Source organism: Lepus europaeus, chromosome 3, assembly GCF_033115175.1.
Source record: "Lepus europaeus isolate LE1 chromosome 3, mLepTim1.pri, whole genome shotgun sequence".
NCBI lineage: Eukaryota > Metazoa > Chordata > Mammalia > Lagomorpha > Leporidae > Lepus > Lepus europaeus.
In genome coordinates, this window is record NC_084829.1 from 42,449,733 (window position 1) to 42,476,999 (window position 27,267).

Here is a 27,267-nt window from a genome sequence, read left to right on the forward strand (position 1 = left end):
AAGTGACCGAGCACGGAGCCCCTGGAGGACCCCAGGGGCAGGACCCAGCTGTGCCTGCTTGCAGGAGCCCACGAGGGGAGGAGCGGGTCCCAGAGGGGGACCTCAGCTCCGTGCTTCTAGTTATTTGGGCCTTAACCCATGTCACCCCAGCTCCCTCTCTCCCTCACACCCCGCCTCTTATCCATCAGCAATGACGTCACCTTCACCCTCAAAAGTTTCTCCTCCACCCGACCTCGCCTTTTCTCACCACCCCCACTGCTCCCACTTGGTCCAAGCTAGTGGTCTCTCTGGGTCACGATGAGAACCTCCTCCCCGGTTCTGCTGCCCCAGCTTTGCCTGCTGGAGTGGGGGAGGCTTGTGTCTCTTCCACTCCTGTGCTGATGTCCTGAACCCCGGGAGCTAGTGACACATTAGGAAATAGAGCCCTTGCACATGTGATGGGTTACAGCGAGGTCATCCTGGTGTTTTTATTTTTTTTAAGATTTATTTTATTTATTTGAGAGGCAAAGTCACAGACAGAGAGAGGGAGAGACAGAGAGAAAGGTCTTCCGTCTGCTGGTTCACTCCCCAGATGGCCACAACGGCCAGAACTGGGCCAGGCCAAAGCCAGGAGCCAGGAGTTTCCTCCTGGTCTGCCACGAGGGTGCAGGGGTCCAAGGACTTGGGCCATCCTCTGCTGCTTTCCCAGGTACATTATTAGCAGGGAGCTGGATCAGAAGTGGAGCAGCCGAGTCTAGAACCAGTGCCATATCCGCTGCTCCACAGCACCAGCCCCATCACAAGGTCATCCTGTTCTACCAGTACGATTGGTGTCCTGTGAAAAGGGGGAATCTGGACACACAGAGTCAGACAGTCACAAGTCACGAACTCCCAGAAGCTAGGAGTCTGGAACACAGAGGGAGCACGGCCCTGCCAATGCCTTGGCCTCAGACCTCCTGCCTCCAGGACTGTAACACAGTACGCTTACGTCTTCAGTTTCAGCCACCCAGTCCATGGCACTTGGTTACGGCAGCCTGAGAGCACTAATACCCACAGCAGCCTAGGTGACCTTCAAAATCATTGCTCTGCTCAAAACACTCCTACAGGGGCCGGTGCTGTGGCACAGTGGGTAAAGCCCCAGCTTGCAGTGCCAGCATCCCATATGGGTACCGGTTTGAGTCCCGGCAGCTCCACTTCCAATCCAGCTCCCTGCTTTGGCCTGGGAAAACAGTAAATAATGGCCCAGGTGCTTGGGGCCCTGCACCCACATGGGAGACCTGGAAGAAATTCCTGGCTCCTGGCTTAAGATCGGCCCAGCTCCAGCCATTGCAGCAGCCATTAGGGGAGTGAACCAGTGGAAGGAAGATTCTCTCTCTCTCTTTCTCTCTCTCTCTAACTCTGCCTCTCTCTAACTCTGCCTTTCAAATAAATAAATAAACCTTAAAACAACAAACACTCCTACAGTGTCTGTTCCCTCTCAAAGTAAGAGCCAAAGTGCTTTGAAATGGACTTCAAAGTGCACACGACTTAGCTGGGCCTCTTCGCTTCCTCAATGTCCTCCAGCCACAACATCCCTGAGAGGTTCCTTCCCCAGGCCCTTTGCACTTGCTCTCCCCTCTACCTAGAACACTCTTCCCCCAGGCACTCTTCCCCCTCTAACACTAAACTGTGAACTCCCTGAGAACAGGGACATGGGACAATGGAGCCTGGTACCTAGGAAGTGCTCAAGAAAAAGCTGTTGAAAGATCGTGCAGGCAAACGGGCCGAGAGGAAGGAGCGCTATGGGGAGAGGAAGTTTCTGTGGGGTTCACAACAGCAGAGTCCAGAAAGATAAGGACTGAAGCATCCTCTGGGTGTGGCATCAAGGAGGCCAAAGATGACCTTGGAGAGGGCGGTTCCTGTGGGGGTTCAGGGTGGGAGCCTGGGAGGGGAGGGCAGAGTTTGTGGGGCAGGGCAGGAGGAGGGAGCGAGGAGAGACTGAGGAATGACTGATGGGAGCGAGATCCCATGGCTCAGGGGTGCCCGGGGGCCCTGTACAGGGAGAAAGTTCTCTGTGGCCTTTCTTTCCCTAGGAGGAAGGAAGGAGAGCAGTTGGGATGAAGCTAGGAACACATCGGTGCCCTGGAGGAAGGTAGGAGCCTGTGCACGTGGGCTGCGGGTGACATCTTCAGTGCACGCGTGACGTCACCTGTCTCCCGGGTGAGGCAGGGCGGTCAGGGGGCCTTGGGGGAGGCAGGGGCGTGTGGTACATCTCACCACGGGGCAGCACGCCAGGGCACTCCTGGCGCCTCCCGCACTCACCCACGTCCTGCCCCTGCACCTGCTTGAGGGACAGCCGGCTGCGGTCAGCAGCCCAGAGGGCCCTGGCGTTCCGCGTGGCCGTGGGGTGTCTGTGGGGACAGTGTTGCCACAGCGGGACTTGAGGACCCTTTCTGCAAAGCCTTTCTCGTTCTCCTGGCCCCCAGAGCAAAGCCTCATCCTCAGTCACAAGACAACTTTGACAGCAAAGGAGAAATTATGTTCGCTGAGCACCCACTCAGCACCGGGCGTGTTGCAAACAAACAGCCTCACACAAGGGTCCTGGGGAACACTTTGGCCTTTTTCTATGAGGGACAAATCAAGGGTTCAGGGAGGGTAAGTGACTCACTCAAGGTCACACAGGTAGCTGGGACTGGAGCCCTTTTTCTGCACACGCTCACCCCTCTAGTCCGAACCCTGAGCATTGCAATCCCGACATTCAACTTGGTGAATGTCTCCTAACTCACCCCACCCCAGAACATCCCACGTGCAGTCCCCACAGCCAGACACACCTTCTCACGGCCCCGTTTCCACCCAGGCCCATCCTACTCCACCAGCTTTAGAAGCCCCCCAGACAGGAACCCCCCAAATGCCACTGCCGTCCCTCCAGTGCCTTCATGAATGATGCTCATGGCCTCCCTCAGCCCGGCTCCCCACATACTCCTCTGCTCCCCCCATGCACCCTAGCACCCCCTCGATACACCCCTCCCAGGCCCCCATGCTGTGCACATCCCTGCACCCCCAGGGAGCTCCGCCCCTCTTGCTGCCCGGCTCCCGGTGCCCCTGCAGCACAGCAGCCCCCAGCTTGCTGAGCCTCTCAGGGTCTGCAGACTGCAAACTCCTCAAGGGTAATGACAGCTGTGTTGAAAACATGCAGAACCGCTCGCTCACTGCTCAGTAGTTTCCCCAGTGGGAAACCTTGCTCATGCCATAGAACAAGGCTTATGCGCAGGTGACACAGTTTGAGAGGTTCTTCCAGACCATAAGAATGGAAGGCAAGGGCCTTCCTGAAGGTTCTGGATCCGTACCTGTTCTTCCTTTGCTGTAGGCACCCACAGTCCGGCACCTTGCAGCAGCTGGTCTAGTAAGGAGGGTGGGGCTCGGATGCCCCCTGCTCACCCCGCATCTGTGTATTCCAGGTCTTGTGGTCCTGCCTCAGCCACCCTTTCACATGCCTCCCAGACCCAGACAGATATCCTGTCTTCTGCCTCCTTCAGGGCAAGAGCCTGACATGTGGGAAATACAACTGAGGTTAGAACGTGCTGGCCAGCTGAACCTGACTGTTCAGGTGGCCAGCTGCCCAGAAGTTGGAAAAGAACAGTGGCTTTCTGGGAAATCGGGAGTGAGATGAATCCACTTGGATCATTCGCTACGGATGACCACCCAATGATCCTGGGTCCCCAGACCAACAGCGGGAGGCTGCTTTAAGGTGAAGGTCAATAGCACTCAAGGCCATCAAATCTCCCCACACAGAGAGTGCAGACCTGAATGGCCAGGGTTTGCATGAAAACTCTGGAGGTCAAGGTGATGCCAACCGCTAAGATGTCCATCCGCTAAGATCTTGAGAAATCAAGATCTACCCAAGCAGTGGAACCGAAGGGGCCATGCGGTCCTTGTGCCAAAGCCGAAATGACAGAAGCTCTGGAGTCGGGCCTGGGAGCACATGCTGGCCTTGCCACTCAGTAGCTGCTCAGCTTTGGGCTGGTCACTTACACTCTGTGTGGCCAATTCTGCATGTGAGGCCTAGATAAACCAGTACGTGTCTAAAAGCATCTAACACACTGCCTGGCTTATATGAGGAGCCCGCTAAGTATCACCACCTGCCCTCCTTCCAGCCATCCAACCTCACAGCTCTCGGCGCTCTCACTAATAGGAGGGGGCACGGCCGAAGCAAGCACAGGAAGGAGCAGGCCACCCCCAGGCTGGTCAGAGAGCAGCACTGGACCTCGGGGACACACACAGCTCAGAGCCTCAGACCATCCCCAAACAGGAAGTCGCTGACAAACTTAGAAAACACGCAAGTACAACTGCATACCACTCAGACACCAGCCCTGCTCCAAAAGCACCAGTCTCTCCCCAGGACGCACCCCTGCCCCACACCCCTCTCAGCAGCACAGACAGAACTTGGCAGACCTGCCCTGTGACCTCAACGCCACCAGCACCATTCCACTGCCCCTCTCCTCCACTCCATTCTCCTCCACCCGGCTTTGACTCACTTGAGCCAAGCCCGGTCCCTGGGTCCTGATTGGCGACCTGGTTGTCAACGCAGTCACCTGACTGCCAGCTCCACTGCCACCCCCACTCGGCATCTCGCGCAGTGGTTTCCCCGCCCCCCCCCCCCCAAGTTAGGTTCCTTTTATAAAAGTGACTCATTTAGGAAGAGACAAAACCAAAAACTTCAATGGTAAAGATAAAACAGCACCAAGTCTCTTTAAACACCTCCCACTCGGTGTAGAATTTAGATCGGATCAAACCTCCCCAAGCTGGACCTCCTGATTTGGAACTTACAGTACACACGGCTCTGCCAGCAGAGACACTACCAGGAACGCCGGCTCCCTTACGTTTCCAGGTCTTTCTACAAACAGAAGTGGCCTCGGGCCTCCTGTCACTACCTTTTTCAAAATGAAGGAGTGGGACACTAAAAACGGAAGTCCCCTGCTTCTGACTCCCAAGCAGAAAAATTAAGGATTTCAGGTTTTACTGTGTTTGTGATTCTGATTTAGTGATGTAGGACACTGGCTTCAGATCACGAGCTTAGTGAGAATTATGGGGGAAGGGGATTCCATTAAAAAAAATCAGATTTCTTAGTACGTCCAATGTTTACACTTGTGTGCGGTATCTGAATGGAGCAAAATTATATAATATGATGCACAGAGCTGCAGGAGGTACTGTGAAGCCGAAACGAAACTAGGCCAAAATGAGCAATTAGGATGATCCAAACCCAGGCGTTCTCCACGTCGGCTGTGTTGCTTTAAAAAATTCCCAGGCCCCACTCTCGCAGATTCTGACACGCCTGGTTTGGATTGAGGCTCTAGCATGGAGCATCTGCAGTCTCTGGGTGATTTTAATGTGCAGCTAGGATTGAGGACCACTGATCTGTGACTAAGAACACAGATTTAAAACAATTAAAGAGCAGCGCAAGATTGCACAGCCCAGCAGAGACAAAACCAGGACCAAATCTGATAGCCACAGCTCCCATCCAACTCTGCAGTTCTATCCAAGTTTCTGGTACTCACAGATTTGCTAAAACTTTGTTTATACATACAAAAGGCAGAGTGTGTGTGTGTGTGTATGTGTGTGTGTGACAAAAATAGCCTCCAACCTTTTGCTTCGTCAAAGCATGGGTATCTTACAAATATCTACCAATCACTACTGCTGCTTCCTGACGGTCTCTCACTCATTTGCATACGTGCCAGCTTCCCCACCCTAATCCCCAGTCGAGAGGGAGAATTCAGCCATATCTGGCCCCTGCCCACGATCTTGCTCACCTCCAGGCACCCTGCCCCTCAGGACAAATCCAACCGAAACCCACACTTAAACACTTCTCACCTCCTCCTCTCAACTCCACAGGCATCCATTGCTGAAAGTCCCTTCTCTGACCGCAAACTACTTCCCAGTCCCTGTGAACCCAGCCTTCACCTTCCTCCTGACCTACACGTGGAAGCGACGGTACAGCAGAGAGCAACCAGCGTCAACGCTCTGCGGTTGCATAGGCGTTATCCGGTGGACACATCTCTCGTCCAGGATACACGGACAACCGCGAGGGTGGCCCGCTTCAGGGGTGCGAGGGACAGGGACAGAAACAGAGCAAGGAGGGTTCCTTTTAAACCCTTCCACTTAAACGTGGGGCAAGCATTTTTTTTTTCAAATGGAGCAAAATTGTGTGTGTGCGCGCACACACACACACAGTGGGTTACTAAATACATCTATGATTTGCTTCCACTTTGTAAACACAGGCAACTGTCCGGGAAGTTTACCTACCTGTATCCCAAATGTCAATGGTATCTGGGGCGGTGGGATCCTGGTGACATGAATTTCACTTTCCTCTCCTCTTTGTTATCTTTGCTATGTTGGATTTATGTAAGGACAGAATAGGAGAGCATTTGAGACCTGAAGCAGAGCATTATCTGGTCCCCGAAACCCACACAGCGTCGAGAAGCAGAGGCGCTCTCCTTCTCAAGCCTGGAGTGCGCAATCCCCTCCCCAGCCAGCAAGGCCTCCTGGCTTCTGGGCCCTGAGTTTGTCGTGGCCACTGACCCCAAGCTAACCCTGGGCTCCACTGGTCCCCAAGAACAGATGTGGAAGAGATGTCCCGGGTCAGGGTCACGCCCCCTCCAGGACCTGTGTGACCCTGGTTCAGCCCCCAGACCGGCTGGCCTCTCCCGAGCATCTTCTCTGACCCCTATCTCTGTTCTGCCTAGGCTGTGCCCGCCACAGCCTTTTTGGGTGACCACAAAGGTGGGCAGCCACACCACCCAAATAGCACTCAAACTCCTAACCTGTAGCCCCGAAGGCCAGCAACTCTGGAGCTGTGGCAGGATTCTCCACAGCCCCCATGGAGCCCTTATGGTTCACTGGGCAAAGAAGAGGGAGGGGGAGTGTTCCAGGCAGCCAGGACACAACCGTGAGCTCCGAGGCCCGCAGGTGAGAGGGTGTGGGACGTGTTCAGGGACGTAACAGGCAGCCAGGATGTCTGCAGTGGCTCCTGGGCTGCCCAAAGCCAAGCACAGAGAGAATCCCAGGCCAGCAAGAGAGGCCATGGGACGAGCTCTGGACCCCGCATCTACCACGCCTCCTTCTAGCTGCTTCCCTACCACTCCCTCTCCCCCTCCAGCATCTGGAGGATCTGGGCCAGCAGGAGTGGGTGGAAAAATAGGAATAGAGAAAAAAGACGGGAGAGGAAGCAACACCAACGCAAAGGCAGGCTGCGGTCCGCCCAATGCCACGGTCAGTCTTGTAAGTGGCCTGGGGCGATTCTCAATGCTTAACCCCTACCTTGACATCAGCTCCAAAGGCCACAGGCCCCTGCCAAGAAGCCAAATTTCTGGGCCCCTGGAGGTAAATTCTTAAAGAATTTTGAAACTTAAAAACTGCTAAAATACAGACTGACCAGAGCTGACCCTGTGTGCAGCAAGCATCCGCAGAGCCAGCCCCCTAGAGCGGCTCTCAACCCTGACCCCACGAAACGGAAGCTCAGCTAACTTGGGCTCCACAAATGCCCACTCCACTGTGCTTGACTGTAAGGCCAGTGGTGCGTGCATCTGGCCAGGGGCAAATACTGCTCCATCCCAGTGTTCCATGTTAGAGCTCTAAGCTCTTAGGCATCTCAGCTGTGACTTCTGCTTCTGTCTCTCCTTAAAAATCCTCCCCATTGGCTCTCAGTGAGTTTTTACGAACCAAGTAGAAAACCAGTTCTCAAGTCCGGAGGCTCAGGGGTAGGCATCTGGTGCAGTGAACACGACACTGGTTGGGAGACCTGCATCCCACATCAGAATGCCTGCTTATGCGCACCCTGGGAATCAAGGGTGATGGCTCAAACAATGGAGTTCCTGTCACCCAGACGGGAGACCCAGATTGAATTCCTGGGTCCTGGCCTCGACCTGGCCAAGCCCCAGCTGTTGCAGGCATATTGAAAATGAACCAGCAGATGGAAGCCATTTCTTTCTCTCTCTGCCTCTCAAATAAATAAAAATTAAAGACCACCACAACAAGATTCCAGCAGCCCTTATCGTGGGGCTCCTTTGCAAAGCTTCAGTCATCAGTGGGCACCACTGACAGCTCCCTCTGAGTGTGGACAGGTAATGCTCTCCCCATGTGACTGATCCCTGGATACCTCACCAAGCATCCCACAGGCTCCCTTGTCTCCAGCTACAGAGAGCCATCTGTTAGTCTTCCATGAAAGCTTTGAGTGAGCAAGGCGTTCGGGGAAAACTCAGGACCGGAGAAAGTGGCCATCTCTGGAGATGCGCACAGCTGGATCACGTCCTCGGGCAGGTGGCTGGTCACCTGCCACTGGCTGCCCAGGCAGAGATGCGGGAGCTGGAGTGGTTGGAGAAGGTCCCAAGGAGGAAGTGAGATCCGAGTTGGGTCTCAAAAACTGGGTTCAACTAGGTCAAACGGAGAGGAAGTGGGAAGGCCATCCACGCAGTGGGGGAACACACACACGGCCCTGACCACAGAGTGGGAGTGGCCTGTGGCGGGGGACCGGGGGGGAGGGCATGAGCCCCTGCGTGAGTGTGTGTTCAGGAGTCCCACAGGACTGGTCCGAGCCCAACACTGCCTCTTGTTAGCTGAGGGTCACCGCAAGACTCATCCCGCTCAGCCCTTGTTCCTCACCATTGACAACATCCGCATCTACCTGGTCCATTGCTGTAGGGTTTACTGAGAGGATGCATGGCTTCTCGGCCTTTTGCTAAGATCAAGCGTAGTGAGGATGCACATACAATGCTCGGGACGCTCGGGGACCACCCCCTCCCCGTTATATTACCCGTTATTCCTTTTCCAGCAGCCCCTTCTGCTGAGGCTGCCAGGGAGAGCCATGATGCGAGGATGGCATGGACACTGGCTCACTGGGCACATGGGAATGACCTGAGAAGGCCCAGACCCAGCTGCCAGCCAAGCACCAGATGTCCGGGGACCCAGGGCTGGGGCTTCCCAGCTTGCCCCTGCCCCCCACGCTGTTCTCTGTCCCTGGGGACCACCATGCACACCAGCTGGGCTCAGAGGTTTGCAGCTGAATGTAGCCGCACCACAGCTGGGTGGTGGTTGTGCCCCGTGCACCATCACAGCTGATGTCGGGGCCCCTTTGCCCCCAGCTCGGAGGCCCCCGCCTTCTGCCCTAGCGGAGCCACCTGCCTCCCACTGCTGCCAGCCCTGGGGTGCCTCAGCACCTGCAGATGGTTGCCCTCACACTGTCTGCGCTTCTGCAAGCAGTCGCCTTCATGCAAGTCTCCCCGGTTAAACCCTTCGCAGGTGCCAGTCCCTGCCCGCTGGAATCCACTTGGAAGAGCCGGGGCCAGCATCCAGGCAGCAGACGGACGGCGCCGAGTGCAGCCCTGCATGGCCTCAGAGGCAGCAAGCGAATGGCAATGTTTCGGACATAGGCACTAATGCGCTTTGCGCAAAAGCAATCAGATAGGAATTGAGCACCCCTGGGAAGCTGGAGCAAACCCAGGAAACCCGGGGAAAGGACACCTAGTCCCCCAGCCAAGGCAGCCCCCACTCAGAGCTTCTGTGATCCAACCCATCGTCTGCCTGGAGCACCAAGAAAGCCGCAGACTCTAGGCCAGGCCCTGGCACACAGCAGGCACCCCATAAACGCTCACCAAGGGCCTCTGGCTGCAGACGGATGCCTGAAATCCCAGGATCTTTCAGGAAAGGATACTCCACGGAAGCAGCTACTCCATGGGAGAGTGCCCAAGACACGCTCTGCTCCTCTCCAGGTGACACGGAGCTCCGGACACCTGATCACAGGCAGCAGGCTTGTAGGGCTTGGCCAGTCACAGCAGACATGCTCTCCTCCCCTCCCAGCAAGCAAGGCCCATCTCACACGGCCAAACACAGCCTTAGTTTGGCGCAAGTCAAAAGCGCTTGTTAGGTGCTTACTGTATACAGGGTCCATGCCAGCACTGGAGAGGCAGTGAGGGTTAAGATAGGAGGTGAGGATTCAGGACCATGAGGAATGGGAGGAGGAGGACCAGAGGGGAACAACCTCAAAGAGTGGAGCTCTGAACCAACTGGGTCTTCAAGGATGGGCTGTGACAAGGGACAGGAAGGTGTGGGGGCTGCAGCAAGCCCGGGAAAGGAGGTACAGAACTGGGCTGCACAGGAGTAGGGCAGAACAGACAGGCCAGTGCTCTGTCTCCAGCTGGGCCCACTTGATTCAAGAACCAGGCACAGGGGGCCAGCATGGTGGCCACATAGTGGGTTAAGCCTCTGCCTGCAGTGCGGCATCCCACAGGTTTGAGTCCCAGCTGCTCCACTTCCAACCCAGCTCCCTGCTAATGCAGCCGGGAAAGCAGCAGAGGATGGCCCAAATATTTGGGCCCCTGCAACCATGTGGGAGACCAGGAAGAAGCTCCTGGCTCCTGGCTTTGGCACTGAGCCTTAGCACTTGAGACAGCAGTTAAACTGCTATATCCCCCGTGGAAGCACCTAGGTCCAACTTCCAGCTCTGCGCCCTGACTCCAGCTTCCTACCACTGTGGACTCTGGGAGGCAGCAGGTGATGGCTCCAGCGATTGGGCTTCTGCCTCCCACATGGGAGACCAGGATTGAGTTCCTAGCTCCCAGCCTGGCATTAGCCGTTTGGGGTATTTAGGGAAGTGAATCAGTAGATGGGAGGGTTCTCTCTTCTTCTCTCTCAGAAAAAATTTTTAAAAAAAATTTTTGGATTTTTTTAAAAAGATCCAACTACAGTACAAAGAGCAGAAATGAAGCCCCATCAGAAAAGTTTTCTCCCAGCAGTCAGCACCAGCCTCCAAAGTCCAAAATGCCCCCACTTTGGAAATGTTAAAGGCAGTGAGGCTGGGCTGGGGGGGCAAAGCACTCGTCCCCAGCCTGCCCTGCACCACCACCTGCTCGGGGGCCTCGGGGTCAGTGTGGGAAGGGGGACTGGCCACTCCCAGCTCCAGAGCCACTGAGAGCTCCCCCTGCCCCCAGTGAAAAATCTTCCACACACACTTCCACATTTGCTCTTACTTGGAATTCTAAAATTAAACGTTCATTCCCCTCACAGAAAAGCTTTCTCCTTTTATAAGCTACTATGCAAATGACTTGGGAGAGGCCACATCTTCACAGGCGCAGTGCGGCTCAGCAGCAGGCACGGAAAGGCTTCCACCAGAACCTTTCCTGGAAACTGGCTCTGCAGAGGGCATGCCGGAGAGATTTCCTGCCGCGGGGGGAGGCAGGAGGCAGAGGGGAGGCTTCTCTCTCCCGAGGCTCCTGCAAGGGTTGAGTGACACCAGCCACGGGCAGAGGGCGAGGGGGGGGTGCTCAATGCCCAGGCCTTCAAAGATCTTTGTAGCCCCAGCTTTTAAAAATTGAGATATAATTCACCACCCACAATTTACCCAATTCAACGATTTCTAGTATATTTGACCAATGGCCCAACCAGCAGCACCATGTGACCCCAGCCCAAAGGAACCCCATCCCCCATTAGAGTCACTCACTCCCCACTGCCGCCCCCTCCCCCACCGTAATCACTCTGACATCTGCCTGCCCTGGGCATCTCCTGTCACTGAAACGACACACTGTATGGCCGCCTTACACATCTGGCTGCTCCCCCTCTGCAGGGGTCATCCAGGCTGCTGTGCATCGGTGCCGAATCCCTTTTCATGACTGAATACTGCTCTGTTGCACGGGTCCACCAGCACCCACAGATTCCGGTCCAAACCCCTGGAACTGGCAGGGAGTGATTCTCCAAACACACAGTGGCCCAGGCTAGCAGCCTTGAATCACACTGGCCACTGCAGAAAAAAAAAAAAAAAAAAAAAAAAAAAAAAAAAAAAAAAAAAAAAAAAAAAAAACAATTCCTGCTGGAGATGGGTCTGACACATCTCCACGGTCCTGGCAGCGCCAGGTGGAGGGGGGAAGAACGGTGCCGGCCTCCCAGGCGTGCCACCTGCGCGGTCTCATCGCAGGGTTAGTTTAACACGCTGCCGCCGCCATCTTGATGTTCAGACAACGGGCCCCCGTGTTCATTTGAATTAAGTAGCTGGTTCTGAGCAGGAGGCCAGGTGCGGCAAGGGGGAAGAACTTGCCAGTCTTCCCAGAGCCTGGGGGCTGTGGCTGCTGGGCCAGGCTGGGCGACCAGGGACGGTGCCCTGCCTCCATTGCTGGAGACCACATCTTCCCACCCCGGGGGCTGAGCGGTTGGCCGATAAGGACCCTCCCCACCCCCAGACCGGCTGCCAGTGGGTGCAGTAAGTCGAAGCGATCCAGGTTCAGACGGCAAGGCAGCGGGGATTCAAACTGAAACTGGTTTGATCTTATGATCGTCTACAGGTTAACACCAAGAAGAACGGGGAAAAAACCCACATTTGCTGAAGGAGCCGGCAGCGAACACTTACTTCTTTTAAACTGTCACCTTTATTTCCAGTGTATGAAGGAAGTCACGGTTTCACCAAAACCCCGATACTCAGTGCAGAGACAGTAGTGGACTTAAAACTCGGAGGTCCACCGTAGGGATGTCATGACCGCAAGGGACTCAAGAACGTTCCAGATCTCTGGCTCTCGTCCATTGGGGTGAGGGTCCCCGGCAGCCCCGCTCCGTGGATCCCCAAGAGTTTTGACCTCTCCTCTGACCCAGGCTTAGTCCAATTCTCATTGTATAGATGAGGAAGCTGGGGCCGTGAGAGGGGAAGTAACCGGCCAAGGTCACCCACAAACAGGGGCAGGATCAGAACCCAGGAGCTTTCAGCTTCCCTTCCAGCCTGCCCACTGCACGAGCACAACCGAACTTCACAGACGGGGCGCTCGGCCCCCCACTGGTCCCCATCCTGGCCCCTCGCGCAAGGGAGTCCGGTCCTGCAGATCAACTGAAGATTCACAAACCCTGGTGCAGAGACTCACTTGGCTCGCTGGCACCATCTCCAGGCCATCATTTGACCAAGGGCCGGGGGAGCTTCGGTGTAGGGTTCAGGGCTTCCCCGGGCCCAGAGCGCTTACAAACCGCAACTTTGCCGAGAAGAGCGAAGTTCAGCCTTAGTTCCTTTGGGTTACAGGCACAAGGATCTCGCGGGCGGCTGGAGCACACGGGAGTCGGGGCGCGTCGGCCCTGCCAAAGGGACTGATCAGAAACAAGGCCGCTGGAAGGCAGTGGGCGTCTGCCCTTTCCCCACGGAGCCCACCGACTACACGAAACCGCCTTCACGCCAAGAGCCTGGCTTCCTCTGAGCGCCATTTGCATTGTACTTTCCTCCTCCCCTCACTTGCTTTCTTGAACAGGCACTAAGCAACTGACTCTGTCCCCGGCCCATTCTAGGTGCTGGAGATACAGCAAGGAACAAAACGGAGCCGGCGCTGGTGTCTACTTTCTAAAGGGCAGAAACAGAGGGTTAATAAATGAATATGCTAATTATCACGCCAGAGAATGATAACTGCTCTGCAGAGCCATCAAACAGGACGCAGAACAATAGAGAACATGAACATCTTCTCTAGGATGGTCAGGTAGGGGAGCCACACAGATACTCCAGGTCCTGGGGTTGGACGGTATCAGAGCCAGGGAATCACTGATGTGGTATAGCCTTTTTTTTTTTTTTTTTTTTTTTTTTTTTTTTTGACAGGCAGAGTGGACAGTGAGAGAGAGAGACAGAGAGAAAGGTCTTCCTTTGCCGTTGGTTCACCCTCCAATGGCCGCTGCGGCTGGCGCACCACGGTGATCCAAAGCCAGGAGCCAGGTTCTTCTGGTCTCCCAGGCGGGTGCAGGGCCCAAGGACTTGGGCCATCCTCCACTGCACTCCCGGGCCACAGCAGAGAGCTGGCCTGGAAGAGGGGCAACCGGGACAGAATCTGGCGCCCCGACTGGGACTAGAACCCGGTGTGCCAGCACTGCAGGTGGAGGATTAGCCTAGTGAGCCGCGACGCCGGCCTGGCATAGCCTTTCACATTACCCGTTGACTTCTGTTACTACCAAGCAGCCTGTGCTGGGCACACCTACGAGAGAACCAGGTTCAGGAGCCAGGCGTGAAGCCCCGCTGGCCTCTGAGCAGTGTCTGATGCCCTTCCCTGGCCTCCATGCTCCTCTCTGTGAAGCAGGAAGGTCAGGTTCCATGATGTTTCCTACAACACACATATTCTGTGACCGTGACACTGCCCAAGGGGTCTACACGTCCCGTCCTGCCTCAGGGGCATGCGAGGAACAGCAGGCAGGTTTTGGAAGCCCTCAACTCTTTCCCAGGGATCACCCCAAACATAAACCAAATTCTCTCTCCCCAAAAGGCACAGCTCTCCAGGGAAAATGGTCCAGCCCCGGAAACAGCCACTGTGGCACTGTCCTGTGGAGAGTACCCAGGTGACCACTAACGATAGCGCAGCCTCAGGGCGGGGCTGGACCGGCTGGAGGACAGGCCCTGCCAGCAAGGTGCTCCCGCACCTGCTTCTGCCCATGCTGCCGCCCCGGTCTTCCTGCTGCCCCTACTGTCCCAGGAAGGAGAAGGTGACCGGTTCCCACATGTTTTCCTGAGGGTTCTCTCCGTGGCACACTCCATCAACCTGGGTCGGGAAGCAAGACTCAAGTCTCCTCCACAGGGAGCAACTAGCAGAGTTTGTCTCCTCCATCAGACTGGGAGCTCCCTGAGAATACGGACTTGCTCACCCATCAGACTGGGAGCTCGTCCCCCTCGGGGCCACCTCCTATGTTTCCCCAGTAGAGTGCGGCTCCCTGGTGATAGGAACTGAGTCTCCATTCAGGCTGGGGATCCCTGGGGACAGGATTCCATCTCCCCCACAGCCTGGGAGTCCCTGCCAGTGGGGGCCGTGCCACCCTCATTGGACTGGAAACTCCTTTCCTCTCCATCACATACAGCTTCTCCTTATCCCAGGATTTCTTCCAGCGAGGTAGGAGAGGACCCTCAGATTGGACCATCCCACCCAGGCACAAGACCCTGTGGCCCCTGGCTACAAGCTCATTCATGGGAACTACCAGAATAGGACTCCCCGAGCTGAATGGAAAGAAACAAAAGGTAAGGTCAAGTTCTACCCAACAACGTGTTAGCGGACTGGCCACAGGCTCTGGCCCAAGGCTGTCACCCTTTTATCAATGGCCCTCTCTGGTGACCAGGGCTGCGGCCCAGCTGAGATGCACCGTGAGGACCAAGAGCAGGAAGCCAGCAGCCCAGACACAACCATCCTCTCTGCTTCCGGAAGGAGGAGACAAGGCCACGCCTCCCACAGTGGAGATGAGGGTGGGTGAGCAGGGGTGCCACAGAGGGAGGAGGGGCTGCCGAGGTGCGAGTTCTGCATCTCCTGGGGGGAGACAGCGCCAACCTCGGACATGGGGAAGCCGCGGCAGGCCGCCTGGGAACCCGGTGTGTGGCTCCTCTTAGACGGGTGTCCACAGGTCTGCAGAGGAGGGTGGAGAGGGCTGGAGTTTCCACCTGCTGCAGCGTGGCAGCAGCCAACACAGGCGCTAAGTCCTGCCCAAGCACCAGCTGAGCAGTGCCAGTATCGCTCCCCCTTCACGCACAGGCGACAAGGCCTGCCCGGAGTCACACACAGGGCAGGGGGAACGGGCTCCGGACACGCACGCTAAGCCATCTTCCCAGCAGAAGCCGAAGGGGAACATGCTCACTATTTCTGGGGCTTCCTCTGAACCACCAAGGCTGACTGGGGAGGGTCAGGCTGCCGCAGGTGTCCTGAGGGCCTGGGACACGGGGGTGGCCGAGCCTCGGGCAGAGTCCAGCACAGTCCCACCATGGGGACTGAGAACGCCACCCTGATGCCATGGATGACCCTCAAAATCCCACCCTGCTGTGCCCTGGGTATGCTTAGGGGGAAAGGTGATCCTTGCAGCCAAATCCTGACCTCAAGAAAGCTGGGGGGGGAGGGGAGGGGACGCGAGGAGGAGACAGTGCCCACCAAGTCTCTGCTCTCAGTGTCGGCAAAGTCACGGCATGTAGTCTAGACTTAGTTTCTTATTAAAATTTTTGTTTATTGATTCAAGATATGGACAGAAAGATAGACAGAGCTCCCAGTCACCTGTTCACTCCTCAAATGCCCACACTGGGGGCGGGGGGGAGCTGAAGTCAGGAGCCAGTTATTCAATCCAGGTCTTCCATGTGGGTGGTAGGGACTCCCACTGACTACTGGAACCATCACTACCGCCTCCCAAGGTGTGCAGTAGCAGGAAGCTGGAGTCAGGAGCCAGAGCCGGGTACCACACCCAGGTATCCAAGTGGGATGCAGGGACCTGAACTGCCAGGCCAAACATCTGCCCCAGCATAGGCTTACATAAACAGTATGCCAGTCACAGTTTCAACCACAGTTATCCACGTTGGGCCAGTGTTGTGGTACTGTTAAGGCTCTGCCTGCATCCTCTAGGGGCACCTGTTCAAAACCCAGCTGCTCCACCTCTGATCCAGCTCCCTACTGATGTATCTAGGAGAGCAGTGGAAGATGGCCCAGGTCCTTGGGCTCCTGCCCCCACGTGGCAGACCCAGAAGAAGCTCTGGGCTCCTGGCTTCAGCTTGGCATTGCAGCCATTTGGGGAGTGAACCAGAGGATGGAAGGCTGATCTCTCTCTAACTCTGCCTTTTAAATAAATAGATACATCTTTTAAAAAAAAAAAATCCAAATGTCTGAAAACTGGGGGAAAAAACCAGCGGTGTCATTAAGCCTTTTTTCAGATTAACAAGACCCTGTTGCTTCACCCGGGCTTTCCATGCGCAGACCCTACTTGTATTACGGGGGGGCCCGGGGGCTGTCCTCTATAGGGTGCTCACCAGCATCCCTGGCCTCTGCTCACTCAATGCAGCAGCATTCTCCCTCTCCCACTGTCCCCCACCCCAAATGTGACAACCCAAACATCTCCACTCATTGCCAGATGCCCCCTGAAAAGGTACTTGTAGGTTGAAAAATAAAATATAGTGAGCATAGGCTTGAAAATGTAACTTACTGTCTAAACATGAAGGATCTGGGGCAGGCATTCGGCCTAACAGGCTGCCGGCCGACACATACCTCTGCCAAAGTGCCTGGGTTCAAGTCCCAGTTCCACTCCCAAGCCCAGTTTCCCATCAGTGAGCACCCTGCAGCTGGTGATGGCTCAAGTGCTTGGGTCCCTGCCACCCACGCTGCAGACTCAGCTCGAGATCCTGAATCCCCACTTCAGCCTGGCCAAGCCACAGCTGTTGCCAGAACTTACGAAGTGAACCAATGGATGGAAGATTCTCCCCTCCCACCCAAACTCTGAATAAATGTTTTAAAAAGTATATCTTATTTTCCCTGGCTTCTTGGATACCATGCACAAGGTAACTTTAAGAAGTTCATGGAAAATGTATTTTGTGAGAAAACCATGCATGGATTTCAAAAACATTTCTGTACTAAAATAAACATCTTTTAATTCCATTTTCCATGAAATTTTTTTAAAAAAATAATTTATTTGAAAAGCAGAGTTACACAGAGAGAGGAAGAAGAGACAGAGAGAGAGAGAACTCCCATCTGCTGGTTCACTCCTCAAATGGCCATAATGACCAGGGCTGGGCCAGGCCAAAGCCAGGAGCCTGGAACTCCATCCAGGTCTCCCCACATGGGTGGCAGCAGCCTAAGCTCTTGGGCCATCTTCCACTGCCTTCCCAGGTGCATTAGCAGGGAGCTGGATTGGAAGTAGAGTGGCTGGCATTCATATGAGATGCCAGTGTCGCAGGTGGTGGCTTAACCCTCTGCACTACAATGCTGGGCCCCTTCCATGAACTTTTAAAATACTCTTGTACTCGTATCTGAACTTGTTCAGTGTAGCTGCCATTCCTGTTTCCTGAGACTTTCCTAACTGCAAATATCCAGTGCCCTGGATCCCCATGCCCCATTCCTCCTCCCAATCCAAGGGTTCCCAGTCTCATTCATGGCCGTGTGGGAAATCAATCCATCCTCACATGTTCTAGCCCTCAGGCACTGGGCTCGCAGGCTGTCAGATGGCTCCCAGCTCTGGAGGTACACTGCAGGGGTGAAGGCCAAAGCCCACCAGGCCCAGAGGCTCCAGCAGCCTCCCAGACAGCAATGTCCACACCCAAGATTAGGGACCCCCTTTCACCACCAGCATGGTCGATCCATCCCCTCTCCAAAGCCTCAACTGAACACACAGTCGGCTTCTACCCGTGGAGCGAGCTACACCCAATACAGAAATGGGTCAAAGAGATAACGGATCTCAAAGACTGTGAAAGACCAAAAACCCAACAGAAAAATGGGCAGAGTATGAATCAAACGAAAATACAAATGGATCTTAAACTTGTGAAAATACGCTCAACCACACTCATAAAAGAAATGCAAATTAAAACTAACTCGGATACCAATTTCCATCAGTCAGACTGGCAGAGATCAAACGGTTTGATACCTCGCTGTGTTGGTGAGGATGTCTTGTTCACTGATGCTGTCAGGGTGAACGGCCACAGTCTTCCTGAGGGGATACCTGCAGTGACTACAGGCGTCATGAAGGTATGTGTGCCTTTACCGGCAACTCCACTTCCAAGAATTCGTACCACGGACACATGTCCATGAGGATATTCACTCCAGCATGATTAAGAATGACAAAAGAATTGAAACAACCTCAACATCCACCACTGGGGGCCGCTTTAATAAATCATGATTCTTCTCTAAAATGGAATGTTAAGCAGCTACACATGAAAGACAATAAGAGAGGGTGGTTATGGTGCACTGGCTAAGGTACTACTTGGGACACCCACATCCCGTAGCAGAGTGCCTGGGTGTGAATGCTGACTCCACTCTCAAGTCCAGATTCCTGCCAATGTGCAATGTGGGAGGCAGAAGCTAATGCTTCAAATATTTGGATTCCTGACACCCGTGTGGGAGACCTAGATTGAGTTCCAGGCTCCTGGCTTTGGCCTGCCTCAGCCCCTGCTGTTGTGGGCATCTGAGGAGTGAACAAGAAGATGGAAAAGATCTGTCTCTCTTTGTCTTTCTGATTGTAAAAAAAAAAAAAAGAAAAGAAAAGAAAGAAAGAAAAGAAAGAAAAAAATATTTAAAAACTTAAAACAAGGCCAGCATTCTCTGTGTCATGAAATGGAACAACTGTCAATGTCTGTTTAAGGTAAGACAAACCAGAAACAGGATGACAAGAATATGTGGCAGCAGCTGTTTAAAAATACTATGGGGCCGGCACCGTGGCTTAACAGGCTAATCCTCTGCCTTGTGGTGCCGGCACACCGGGTTCTAGTCCCGGTTGGGGCACCGGATTCTGTCCCGGTTGCCCCTGTTCCAGGCCAGCTCTCTGCTATGGCCCGGGAAGGCAGTGGAGGATGGCCCAAGTCCTTGGGCCCTGCACCCGCATGGGAGACCAGGAGAAGCACCTGGCTCCTGGCTTCGGATCAGCATGATGAGCCGGCCGCGGCGGCCATTGGAGGGTGAACCAACAGCAAAAAGGAAGACCTTTCTCTCTGTTTCTCTCTCTCACTATCCACTCTGTCTCTGTCCAAAAAAAAAAAAAAATACTATGGATTCATACGTGCGTTTACACACATAGGTTATCTTTCAAACATAGTGGATACCTCTAGAGAGGAGAACTGGGTAGCTGGGAGCAGGAAGAGTTATTTACTCTACTTTAAAGTTTTTGTAACCTGTACATTTTATAACATGCCTTCATCGATTATTCAATCAACCAACAGCAAGCCAGCCAAAAGACTGAAAGTAACGGATCTAGCTTTTCCATCCCCATGTGTACATGCGTGCCACGGACAACAGGTCAGTTTCAATTTCACATCCTCTACGCCTGTAAGCGTCCATAGTCGTCAGTTCAAATGTCCCAAGATGTCTGCTTCAAAGCTGAGACGCGCGCCACAGCCAGAACACACAAGACACTCACCAGCATCCTCCTCTAGGTGCTGAACATGTTGGTCCTCAACACTCTCATCTCTTCACCTGCAAAATGTATCGTCGCTGCTGACACAGGAGGCCCTGCTGCCCTGAAGCTATGGGGACAGGCAAGTGGAGCCCTTGAGAAGGTGCCCCCGTGGGATCAACTGCCGGGCACCCAGAGGGCACCCACACTTAGTAATCACTAACACCTCAAAGCACTCTCTGCCGCGACTGTGCATGGCGAAGTGACCTGCACCCTGAAAGCTATTGGGAGTGGCAGGAACCCCCGGCAGCCACCCAGGAACTCTGCCTGCAGCTCTGCCTGTGGCAGCGTTTTAATGGCGTATCACTCAAAGGTGCGCAGACATTACTGTTAAACCGACCCCGCGGCCGCCACCACTCCATCATGAAATAACCCCTATATTTTAAGCTGTAAATCAGCATTTGTCAAGTTCTAAATTGGGCTATGGCAATATTTATTCATCAAAGGCTAAATCTTCCCTGCACAGTCATAAAACTGCCTAATAATTTAATGTGCTATCATTCTTACCTGAAACTTGTCAAAAAGTGGCCTGAAAGAGGCATGTGTTTTACAGTTGACTGGTGGTAAATCTATAGTTTATTAAAAAGTTCACAGTTTAAATTCCCAGCCTGGGGGCGGGGAATGGCATAGGGGACATCTCCTGTGTGTCCTGGAGGTTCGTTAACTTGCTTGGAGGTAGAGGAAAGAATGGGTGGTGTGGGGAGCAAAGCAAGAAAGATGAGAACCATAGCGTTGTGTAGGGGGCAGGGTTAGAGAATCAGCCTGGGGGGCACACCCCCGGAACAACAGGGTGGGGTGAGTGAGGAGCCTCGGGAGAGAAGGGGGGGGACTCTGCCTCTCAGCGGCAAAATTAGTACAGCTGGGCCCAGAAGCTGACACCTGGAACCCGTGCAGCTCCTGGAGCCATGAGGATGCTCACCCTGCAGCCTGGTGCCCAGACCCTGGCCACTCTGAGAATGGGATGGGCAGCAGCCAAGCCTGGAGGGTCACAGTTTCTCAGCTCGGCCCTACTGACACTTTGAGTACCAAACTGACCACTGTGGTGTGAGTGGCTTTCTGTAATGACCGTCATGAAGACATACAAGGAGTTTACTGTGAGGCAAAAAAGCTGGAAATTCATGCGTAGCTTTTTCATAATACACATTTTTGAAGGCAAAAAAAAAATTTTGATAATAAAACTAAATGTTTAAAAATTGTGCTTGGTCATCATTAACAACTGTCTTGAGTTTCATTTTTTAAATGCATTAATTAATGAATTGTGAGGCAGAGAGTTCCATCTGCTGATTCACTCCCTAAATGCTGCCAACTGCCAGGGTTGCACCCGGCTGAAGTCAGGAGCCCAGAACCCAACCCAGGGCTCTCCTGTGGGGAGCAGGAGCTGAAGTCCTTAAGCCACCACCTGCTGCCTCCTACAGTCTGCAGTGGCAGGAAGCTGCACTTAGGAGCGAAGCCGGGACCCAAACCTAGGCAGTCTGATACAGCATGTGTCTCAGCTGATGTCTTAACTACTAGGCCAAACCTAGTAGTGGTGGGCTCTTTTGCATCAAAAATAAATTTATCTTTTCATCCCATGTTCCCAGGATCCTCGCATACACAGGATGTTTAGCAGTATCCCTGGCCTCTGCCCACTGACTGCCAATACCACCCCCACACCCTCCACACCACCTCCAGGCATGACGGCCAAAGATGTCTCCAGGCATCTACCAAGCAAAACCACCCGCACTCAAGAAACCATCACCTTAGATGAATGAGGTCTACCTTAACAAAGCTGGGCTGTTGGGGGTGAACCCACTCCATTCCAACAACTGTCACCTGTTCCTTTTCTCTGATGTTTCAAATGCAAACCTAAGAAAACACAGGAGTCGGAAGATCCACACTTGGCTCACACGCTGCTAGTCTTCCCTGGTGAAGTCCACGTTGGCCTAAGGGCCAAGAGTATGCAGCCAGACTCAGCCCCCTTCCTCCTTTCTCTATTCTGCAGCCCCTCCCACAGACCCCCCCCACCCTCCAGCCTTTGCCTTTTACTACTAAGTTACCTCTCTCTGCCCCGAGGGTTTCCTTCACATTTTTCCACAACCTTGTGGTTTGCTCTGGCACAAGAACGTGTTTCAGGCTGACATGCACTGGTGGTTAATGGCAAGGTGGGTTTCTAAACCACAAACACTATTAATTTTACGTTCAAATGCACTCTCCCTGTTCGTGGGCAAATGGGGGTGGCAACTCCTCCGCGGTGCTAAACACCAAACTCTTTACTGTACTTCAATAATCAAAGAATAAGCGTAAACCTTTTTAATTAAAAATAAAAGCTGAGTTCATACATTCACATTCGGGACCACATTTCCCACAAAACATTTTACGATCAACAGACCAAGACACTACATTTTATCTGCAAGAATCCGCTTTGGGAGCTGTCCAGCCATCAGGGCATTGAAACCAGCTGGGAGGGGCAGGCATCGAGGGGCAGCAGCTAAGCCTTTGCTTGGGACATCCACATCCCATACCAGAGTGCCTGGGATCAAGTCCTGCCTCTGCTTCTGATTCAGCTTCCTGTTATGTGGCCGGGAGGCAGCCGATGGTGGCCCAGGTGCGTGGGTCACTGCCACCCAAGGTGGGAGAGCCAAGACTGAGCTCCTGGCTCCTAGCTCTGGCCTGGCCCATCCCCCTGCCGTTGTGGGCATTTGAGGGGTGAACCAGCACATGGAAAATCTCTCTCTGCCTCACTCTTGTGTCTCTCTGCCTTTCAAATAAAAAGAAAATAATCAATTACATTAAAATAAATTTAAAGGAAATTTTATTAATAAAAAGTATTGGAATAGGATAGAAAACAATAAAGTACAACCAGTTTAGAATTATTTTTCATCTATGTGCTCTCATCTATCAAGCAGTTAAATGGAGCCCAACCCCCAAAAGCAAAAAGTGGGGAGAGACCGGTGCTGGGGTCACCCATGCAGCTTCCGCTCAGTGCTGGCTGGCCCAGCCAACCACACCCAAGCTGGTGCAACTTCCAATCATGCACACCAACTTCTCTGCCTTCTCGATTCATAAAAACCTGAAAATCAGGCTGCCGCGAGATTTGCCTTAAAGCTCATGCTCCTTCCTCAAGCTTCATTCACTTGAAAACTGCCAGCCACCACCACCGCCACCTACCACGCCTTGACACAGCTGGGTGGCACAGCCAGAGGAAGAGCCAGTTCAAGCCTGGGCTCTTCCGAAGGTGGGGACTCCCTGGCAGGTTGTTTCAAATGCCCCCAAATTAGCCCATGAAGGTTACACAGCTGCCAGAGGCAATTTTCAAAACTGTCTGTCTCTTGCCTGTTTGTTCGTTCATTGTGCACGGCTTCCCCGGATGACCAGACAGCCTTCCCTGCCTTCACCAGACGACAGGAGAGGAGGGACGCAATAGAACCAAAACAGAGGCGCAGGAGGGCAGGAAGGGGCCCAGGGCCTGTTACCATCCAGGGAGCCTGCATGGCTGGCAGGTGGACACGGCCTCTGCCATGCCACCTGCCACCAAGACACCAACTCACACACTCAGAGCAGGCCTGACTCACAACCCAAGAAGGGCAGAGCCGCAACGCCACAGGCATGAACTAGAATGGGGCTGAGAAAATAAAACAACGAAGCGAACCTCTAACTTATCTTTACAAGAGGCTGCTCCCTGGAGCAGTTCTCAGGGAGTTCACGCTTAACTCTGCCAGGCCATGATGCAGGTGGGAAACAAGGCTTGCCACTCTGTGTCCCAGTGGCCGGGGCAGCCTACCCCTCACTGAAGCTAACGGAATCCAGATGGAGCCAAGCCCGGGACCTGGTGAGCTGCCCCCACAAGGACATTCGACTGCCAGGCACGCACCACACTCCAAGCCCAGCCATCTCAGGAGCGGACACCGTGGGAGAGACTCAGGCTGTAGAAGAGTGAGCCAGGAGGAAGGACATTTGCTCCGTCACCCATCTCTGGTTGCCACCGCTCAGAGTTCGGGAAGATCACACCTGTGACCCAGCACCGGGCCTTTGGACCCAAAGAAGAGGCCCAGACAGCACCGGCTCACTGTTCCCGTTTTCATTATTTTCTTAATATCATCTAGCCATCCCTGCTGAAGAGTCTGCAGTGGGAGGGGGCGGTGCCAGGGAGCTGTGCAGACCCCCGATGCTCAGCAGTAGCACAGGTATTCCCCTCGTCATTCAAGCCCCTGCACAGCTAAGCCAGCCTGGGCCCCCTGGGCTACAGCCAGCTAAGGAGGGATGCCCACACATACTTCATTTCCAAATCAACAATCCCTCGTGCATCTGGTCACCCGGGGATTTGTCCCTGCACGTGAGCCATGTGCCCCCTGCTCCCCAGCAGGCGGTGACTTAGGGAGCCACAATTCCCAGCAGATTTGGGGGAGTCCCGTTCAAGTCAGCCTAGGTGGGCCCTTCATGTTACCAGAAGTCGCCACACGGGCTCCCGCTTCTTTCTAAGTCTAAGAAAAGTAGAGTGCAACACGAACTCAGGAACTCTCCCAGAGGTGGGGAAGGGGTGTCTGCATAGCCCCCCTATTCGCCTGACACCCACTTCTGCGTCTCCCCCATAGGCCACGGAGGAGGCGGGACCATTGAAACAAACAAGAACTTCTACCCCAGCAGCCTAAGAGAGAAATAGGATTTTAAAAGAAAAAACACATCAACAGTGTTCTGAGCACACCTCGCAGGCTTTGTTCTGCTCACTTCCCCACTTCCTGTTGCTTCTGCACCTCTCTCTCTGACTTTATTTTTGAAGCCTGGTGTTCACACCAGTGTCACCGGCAGGTTTCAGGGGGAGGCCGGTGGAAGGACCAGGAGGAGGCCCTGTACTGTTCTGAGACATCGGACTGTACGAAAGCCAGAAATCACAATCGCACCCTCCCCTCCCCCTCAGCAGGAAAGTGCACCCAACATGTCCCCTCCTCCTGGCAACAGCGGGGTGTCTCACAAGCTGGCAGGGGCGAGCCTGACTTGGTGGGGAAGGGCCTGTGTGGGCAGTGGCTGCTTAACCACTGGCAACTCTCAGGTGCTTAGGACAGGGAATTGTGGGAGGAAAAATACAGAGCACCCCAGGCCAAGACATCCTCTGGAGGAGACAGAGTCCAGCACGTTGGATGACCCAGGCCTTTCCAAACCCTTTCTCAAGCCCTACGCTCCCGGGAATGATCGCCACTTGGGAAATTTGGAAGAGTTAACGCTTTGTGGGGAGCTGGCATTGTGTTTGAGAGCTGGCTGCTCCATTTCCAATCCAGCTCCCCGCTAATGGCCTGAGAAAGCAGTGGAAGATGGCCCAAGTGGTTGGGGCCCCACCACCCACTTGGGCAACGCAGATGGGATTCCTGGCTCCTGACTTCAGCCTTACCCAGTCCTTACCCAGATGGGCATTGTGGCCATCTGGGGAGTGAACCAGTGAGTGGAAGACTGCTCTCTCAGTCTCACTCTCTTTCTGTCTCTCTCTCTTTATCACTCTGCCTTTTAAATAAATAAATAAAATACATCTAAAAAGAAAATACTTTGTGAGTGGAAGCCGCTCTAACCTCCAGCTGAGAATAAAGGCCACAAGGGCCATCCGTACCATTTGGCCAGCCCTCTCCTGTTCAGAGGAAGAGACCAAGCCCCAGCCCCGTGTCACAAGGCAAATGGATTAAACTAGAGCAGGGACGGGGTCCCAGCTCCTACCTCCCAGGACAGAGCGCGCACCAGATGCTGGGCCACACCGCACACTGACTGGTCCACAAAGCAAGGGGGTAGGGAAGGCAACCCAAAGTACGTTTAGTCTGTTAGCGCCACAAAAGTCCCATCTTCCAGAAGTATGCTTAGTCTGTCTTCATAATCGGCTCTGACTCCTGAACTCCCGGGGCTTAAGGGCTATCTTTCAACAGGTGCCTAAACTGGCTTGCTGCTCCCAGCTACCATCTTCCCCAGCTGGCAGCCAGGGGGGCACTGCACAAGGCAGGACTGAAATGAAACACTGGGCTCTGCTCTCCGGTGAGCACAGTGCAGCAGGTGGCATTGGCAGTAGGGTTATCCCGCCCTCCATGCCTTCCCATGACTGTGCATCTTGAGAACACTGACCTCCAAGAAGCCACCAGTCCTGTGGGTTTGGGATTCTAAACCCGCGCATCCTCTCCCACTCCCTGACCCCCAGAGAACCCGTCCTGCTCCCCCTCCTTCACCGCCCAGCCTTCCGGGTTACACCACTCCCCCAGTACATCTGTGAAGCCTCACAACATGGACCAGTACAGCGGAGGGTACTGTGTCATTTGCCCCAATTTGAGCTTACCACCAGCTCTCCCTGCACCATCCTGCATCCTCCCCACAGAGTGAAGCTTTGCTCCCAAAATAAAATAATTTTTTTTTTTTGTGGGTAAGATGGTCAGCTAGGTACAGGGCTTGCTGTGATACAGACATCCAGGGTTTGAATTTTTTTTTAAGACTTATTTTATTTATTTTGAAAGGCAGAGTTACAGACAGGGAGAGAAGGAGACAGAGAGATCTTCCATCCCCTGGTTCACTCTCCAAATGGCAGCAAAGGCCAGGGCTGAGCCAGGGCTGAGCCAGGCCAAAACCAGGAGCCAGCAGCTTCTTCCAGGTCTCTCACGTGTGTGCAGGGGCCCAAGCACTTGAGACATCTTCCACTGCCTTCCTGGGCACATTAGCAGGGAGCTGGATCAGAGGAGAGCAGCCAGGAATCCAACCAGTGCCCATATGGGATACCAGCATCCCAAGCAGTGGCTCTACCCACTATGCTACAGTGCCCAGGGTTGGAATTCTAACAGCTTAATCCCAACCTCATCACACCCCCTCCATCCCCTTCCCCCAGTGATTTTCTTCACTAACACTCCCACCCCAACACCACCACTCAGCATCTGCCTGCAGCGCCCCCAGGGGCAGGAACTGCTGGCATTCATCCTGGGAGCCAGAGCCAAACAGAGCACATGGCAGGGGTTCAACATCTGACGAATGAATGAGTGAGTGAGTGAATAAATGAATGGGCAGTCAATCCTGGATCTCCCTCGATTATGACCGAGTAGGTTGATATTTCAGAGTTTCATATGCTCCTCCTTTATACAATAAGGAAAATGATGGTGTATTTTACTATACAATGGGAGTGACAATTCAGCAAGAAAATGATGGTAATGGCATTTGGGATGTACCTAGCTCACGGCAAACAATCAATCACTAAACATTAGCTATTTCTTGTCAGCCACTTTTTTTAAAAAAGATTTATTTATTTATTTAAAAGGCAGAGAGAGAGAGACAGAGAGAGAGAGAGAGAGGTCTTCCATCTGCTGGTTCACTCCCCAGTTGGCCACAATGTGCCAATCCAAAGCCAGGAGCCAGGAGCTTCTTCCAGGTCTCCCACGTGGGTGCAGGGGCCCAAGGACTAGGGCCATCTTCTACTGCTTTCCCAGGCCACAGCAG

The 27,267-nt window shown here is 53.9% G+C and overlaps 1 protein-coding gene across 13 annotated transcripts in view; it reads right to left on the reverse strand.

Annotated features, from left to right (window-relative positions):
* TRERF1 (transcriptional regulating factor 1) overlaps positions 1 to 27,267 on the reverse strand; it is a 225,583-nt gene that overhangs the window by 133,346 nt on the left and 64,970 nt on the right. The gene's annotated exons all lie outside the window — the stretch shown is intronic.